Source organism: Bos mutus, chromosome 16 (genome assembly GCF_027580195.1).
Source record: "Bos mutus isolate GX-2022 chromosome 16, NWIPB_WYAK_1.1, whole genome shotgun sequence".
NCBI lineage: Eukaryota > Metazoa > Chordata > Mammalia > Artiodactyla > Bovidae > Bos > Bos mutus.
This window is the reverse complement of record NC_091632.1, coordinates 47,789,534-47,796,084: the sequence shown is the minus strand read 5'-3', so window position 1 is coordinate 47,796,084 and position 6,551 is coordinate 47,789,534.

The following is a 6,551-nucleotide window of genomic DNA, read 5'->3' as shown; positions in this document are numbered from 1 at the left end:
TTTGGTGTTGGTTAGCTGAGGAGAATTTCCCTCAGCCTGGACAGCACTTCTGATTCCTCCTGACCCCTTACCTTCCTCTTTTGGTCTTCAGGTGAGTTTTCGGTTTTCTTAAAGTTAACTATTTTTGTGTAGTGAAAAGAAAAGCAGCCACCATAGATACTTAAGAGAGATTATAAAATGTCCCTTCCTCAAGCTTTAAAAAAACTAAAGTAGGGGACTGTGTCCCACCTGCCCCTGCTGCCTCTGTCACCAGGTACCTAACTCAGCCCCTGTCCTCCCAGGTAGAGAATGAACCTCCTTCTCCATCTTACCCCAACACCAAATGAATTGCTGATGGTCAGGTGGGATTAAGCGTATCCTGCAAATTTGCTGTAGACAAGAGATGCACAAAACACAGGGGTAGAATTTTGAAGAAAATGTAAATCAGTTGAATACTAGGCCAAAGAAACTGGTCTCTAGACAGATAATATAGACTGCTCCCCAGGTGGCTCAGTGGTATAAAGAATCCACCTGCCATTGCAAGTGATACGAGATTGACCCCTGTGTTGGGAAGATCTCTTGGAGAGGAAATGGCAACTCACTCCAGTAGTCTTGCTTGGGGAGTTCCATGAATAGAGGAGCCTGGAGGACTACATTTCATGTGGTCACAAAAGAGACGGACATGACATAGCAACTAAACAACAATATTATAGACTTTAAAGTCAAGAGTACTCTTAGGATAGGATAGATCATTCCATAAGGGTGAAAAAGAAAAATTCAACATGAAACCATAAAAATTTTAAATAATACTTAACAATATTTAATGACAGTCTTAAAATTTATAATCCATACACTGACAGAATTACAAAATAAAATTTAGAAATTCACAATACAAATTGGAAATTTTAACATACTTCTCTCAGTAAATGATAACCACTAAAAATTAGAAAGCTTATAGAAGAGTTGAACAATTCATAAGCTTTGTCTTTATACATATTGATTATATAAAATAAAATTTAAATATCAAAGAACTCATATGAGTGAAAGAAAGTGAAAGTGTTCATCACTCAGTTGTATCTGACTCTTTGTGGATCCCATGGGCTATAGCCCACCAGGTTCTTCTGTCCATGAAATTCTCCAGGCAAGAATACTGGAGTGGGTTGCCATATCCTCCTCCAGGGGATCTTTCCAATCCAGGGATCGAAGCCGGGTCTCTTGCATTGCAAGCAGATTCTTTACCATCTGAGCCATCAGGGAAGCCCCATGTAGGCAGCATACTATATCTTTTATCATAAATTAATTAAATGCAATATCATTAACAAAAGACCTATGATGGGGAAAACACTATGGGCCATGTTCAAAGTTCATAGACAGCATTCAGTATTCCAGAAGAGTAGATTCAGGAAGGTACTTCAATGTTTTAAGGAAAGGAGATAATAGGCATTATACCTATATGGGTATAGGGGATAAGCCCTACAACCAGTCAAAGGTCCTGATAGTCTGGCTCCTGGAAACTTCAGAGCAATTAACTCTTGTCCCTGTTGTGCTGTACTGGGTTCAGGTACATACCAGGACTAGACTCATGTTGGCCTATAGGAGTTGAGGGAAGTGACTGAATGTACTATATTGAATTGGTCCCAGCAATAATATATAACAGTAAGTTTGATGAACTCAGGCTTATATTCTGACAAGCCTATGCTCAGGCCTCCTCTGGTCTGTATAAGACTGAGAATGCTGGGTTTCCTGAAAAGTGATATTACTCTCATTCTTTTAGACATTATAAGCCATAACTGCAGGATGTTAGGGTGTGGAAATTTTCCCTTCCATTTGTGCTAGAAAATGTGCTGTATATCCTGACATCACTAACTTTATTAAGGATCCTTTAGAAAAATGATCCCAGATTGATTTTCTAAAGCAATATCTGTTTGAACATTCATAAGTTTAAGCCCCCTAATGAAATGTATTAAGTGTTGTTTGACTTTACTTCCCAGGAAACTATAGAGTGTCTGCTTTTTGAGAAAAAAAAAAAAAAAGAAACAAGAGAGTATGGCCACAAACAAGAGGATAGGATTTAGTCAGGTACTTTATGCTAAATTGGCAGGATTTGTAGACAGGTATATTGGGATTTTCATTCCTGGGAGACTTTTAAAAATTAGGAAAACTTATTACAGCAGCCTTTACATACTTTTTTACCTGATGACTTTATCCTCAGACTGGTAGCTAGAAAGTTGAAAATGTCCAAGAAAATTTTTGAATAAGTTTCTCATTTTTCAACAGAAAAAATAAGGAATTTTGAGATAGATAATGATATAGTACAGTTCAATATAATTTTTGACTGACTAGGATTTTTTCATTAGTACGTATTTTGAATCTATTACATGACATTCTAGAAAAGATAAATCTAACCTACAGGAATAGGAGTTCAGTGGGTTGCCTAGGGCTGGGGTTGGGAGGACTGACTACAAAGGCTACAAGAGATCTTCCTGAGGGATGGAACAGTTCTCTACCCTGACCTGGGTGATGGCTCCATGATGGCACACATTTGGTAAAGTTCATCAAGCCATACTCATAAACTATGTCAGTTCAGTTCGGTTCAGTCACTCAGTTGTGTCCGACTCTTTGCGACCCCATGAATCGCAGCATGCCAGGCCTCCCTGTCCATCACCAACTCCCGGAGTTCACCCAGACTCACATCCATCGAGTCAGTGATGCCATCCAGCCATCTCATCCTCTGTTGTCCCCTTCTCCTCCTGCCCCCAATCCCTCCCAGCATCAGAGTCTTTTCCAATGAGTCAACTCTTCGCATGAGGTGGCCAAAGTACTGGAGTTTCAGCTTCAGCATCATTCCCTCCAAAGAAACCCCAGGGCTGATCTCCTTCAGAATGGACTGGTTGGATCTCCTTGCAGTCCAAGGGACTGTCAAGAGTCTTCTCCAACACCACAGTTCAAAAGCATCAATTCTTCGGCACTCAGCCTATGTATTTGTATGTAAATTATGCTTCAATAAAGATTAAAAATAGTATGATTGTAGAAATCTAAGAAAATGCTAGCAATATCAATAAATCATCTATAATAGTAGTAGAAACAGAAGTACCTTGAATGACCCTTTGAAGAAAGGTTTAAATTGTAGGAAGGGGGAATCTAAGAACAGTTATTAATTAATGACTTGAGCTGCAAAGCAATGAACAAACTTTTGGTACATGCTGGTTAATTCAATTAACTGGGCATTCATACCAAAAAAATTCCCATTGTAATTTCAGAGAATATTATTTATTCAGAATTGTTTTGAAGGCCTTAAGGATTAGGGTCTACAAACAAGCAATTACAACTGTTATCATGATCCTAATTATTTTTAATTACATTTTCACTTCCCTTGGTGAATAATATATCTTATGTTCATATGGAAGTTTCCTGAAATTTAAACACAGTCTATCATTGGAAGATAATAACGTTGGTACCAAACACAAACAGAACCTGATTTTCCAATATGAGATAATGTGCTTCCATTTCACATGAATGGAAATCACAGAAGAATAATGGAGAAAACCTAGGGTGTTGCTTTTAAAAACTAAAATTCAAAGATGGATGTCAATCTATGAATATGAGAGCTTGATTGTAATTTAGGTAAAACCACAGACTGATCCTAGATGCTAAAATTTTCTCTGCTGAGACACAGTCAGGTTGGTCCTAGAAGCAAGCCTAACTCAAGAAGAGTTATACATTGTACTCTCTCCAGATGGAGGCTCACCAATTTTAGTGAAGGAAAAGTGACTTTTACATTTTATTCTAATTTTGAATTAGGTACCTATGAGGACAATTTTAAAATACCCTTTTTAGAGTATCCTGATATATTTTCAATGCTTGAATGGCTAGGCACCAATATGAGTAAAATGCCAGCAAGACGCCAGCTTCTGGTTAGCTAGCCGTTCTTTGGGTTCACTGTGGAATATACTAACTCTCAAGTTCGTTGAGTTTCCAAACCTCTTGTGGCAAAGTTAAACTCAAAAAAGAGAAGAAACAATCCTTTGACATATTTGCTTGCTGGGCAGTCCTATCACATAGACTTCAGAATTAAATCATTAGTGTTGATGAATTTTCCTAATTATGCTTGGGAGCCTGGCACACAGTTTTGAGAGTTGCTTCATGTTGTCCTGCCCAGCTTGAACTCTAAAAATTGTTCAATTGCTAAACCAAACATGCCCTAGGTTTGCCAAGGAAAATAATCTATTTTCCTATTTCCTGTGCTCCATCAGGGTACAAAACACAGAATAAGCCAAAATTCCTCCACAGTGGGCTTGCAGTCTTGAGGAGACCATTATTTTTGATGCAGAAAGTCAAATATTTTTTCCAGACCCAATTTTCTTGCTGACCACACCGAGCATTGAGAAATCAGCAAGCGCCTTCTTGGGAAAAATTGAATTGAAGAAGGAATTTGGCTTTAGAAAACAGGAAGTGGTTTTCTAATACTGTATAAGGCCAAGAGAGAAAGACATCTAAACCACATTGTCAAAGGTGTGCGAATAATCTCTAGAGGCAGTAACTATTCCTTCTGAAGCTTATCTAAACCAAAGCCATCTTTATCCATTATTCCTCATATAATGACACAGGATAACACCAATGGACTTTTCTCTCTGTTTAAGGAAGAGGAGATCGAGTTGGGAAAGACCAGTTCAACACTTTTAAGAAGTCTTTAGTACAAACATATTTCATCCATTAGGGTAATGTTTTCCTCAGGCTTGTCCAGGAATAAATCCCAATCTTCTCCCCTTAACATCCCAAAGACACAGTTGATTTGTTTTTAGTTGGGGCAATGAAATGTTTAAATGGGAAACACATGTCCATTTGGTCTGGAGAGGACATGCTAGGAGCTTCTTTTTTACGAGGCCCCCATTCAGCAATAATCTGACAGCCACAGAAAGACTAAACAAGCAACTAGCAATTAACTCCTAAATAATAGTTCTTCCTGGGAAGATAGTGGATTTTAAATCCACGTAGAACACTCAGTACCTAATATAAGATTTAAAAGGCTCTTTATTTCAAAAAGGAGGAAGTGCTGTTAAAAACCTTACTTAGTTGTTGTCCTCTTTCTTGGAACACAAACAATTTGATCTAACTGTTCCACTCAAATGCTCATGATGCTGCCTGTCCTAGGTGGTATTTCCACCTAGATATTTCTTCCCAGCATTTCTTTGACCTTTATATTCTTTTATAAATTCTAAAACCCAAAGCACAATCTGGGAAATTGGGAAGAAAAATATTATCTCCTAAGACAATTACCAGAGAAGGCAATGGCACCCCACTCCAGTACTCTTGCCTGGAAAATCCCATGGATGGAGGAGCCTGGTAGGCTGCAGTCCATGTAGTTGCTAAGAGTTGGACACGACTGAAGCGACTTAGCAGCTGCAGCAGCAAGACAATTACACTAAATAAATAACATAGAGAAGTTGCTGAATCAAAAGAATCTCAGGAGATGGTGACATGTGGAGTGGAAGTTTAAGGTCAGCATTTTTGGTACCAGGACAAGAGCACATAGGGGGATCACAGTTTAATCAGTCTTGCTTGTAGCTGTTACCATGGCATAAGTGTTTGCTCATGGCCCTGTGGGCTGTTAAGAGTGAGTCTGTCTTGTAAATAAAATATAGTAAGTTAAACACATGGAATATTTTATACAACTGCTGTGAGTGGTGTTTCTGGAAATAACAGGTTTTAGAGACAAAATAAGTTCTTAAACTGATAATGTTGACACATGATTTCATATACTACTCTTAACTTTGTTAGAAGATCTAAATGTTACATTATTTAAATCCCACCCAATAATGTTTTCTCGTGTTTTCCAGTGTTTGTGTATTTTCTATCAGACTATAGTTCTTTTTTTAGTACTCGATGGACGTGAGTCTCCGTGAACTCCAGGAGTTGGTAATGGACAGGGAGGCCTGGTGTGCTGTGATTCATCGGGTCGCAAAGAGTCAGACACGACTGAGCGACTGATCTGATCTGATCTGATAGTTCTTTTTTTAGTACTATTAAACTTAATATATATCATTTGTAATAATGAACATTAATACAGTAATAATAATAAATGTATTTATAAAGAAGGATTTCCCAGGTTTCTCAGTGGTAAGAATCCACCTGCTAATGCAGGAGACATGAGTTCAATCTCTGGGTCCAGGAGATCCTCTGGAGAAGGAAATGGCAATCGCTCTAGTATTTTTGCTTGGGAAATTCATGGACAGAGGAGCCTGGGAGGCTAAAGAGTTTGACACAACTTAATGACTGAACATGCATGCTTGCACATACTTATAACCAAACATGTTTTGGATATTCATAATAAAAAGTAAAGAGCATACAGAATGTTGAAAATATTTAAAGAATAATTCATGACTTTGGGAATTCTAATTTTTTGTTTCTAAATCCTAAGGTTAATACTTGGGAATTTGAGGCACTAGTCCTTGGTGAACTTGGGAGGAAACATCATTCATGAACAGAACACCAAGTTTCAGTATTTAGTGCCTTAGCAAAGAGTGGTGGTCAAAATGTTTTGAACTTAGAAATTGGAAGAGCTAGATTAAAAA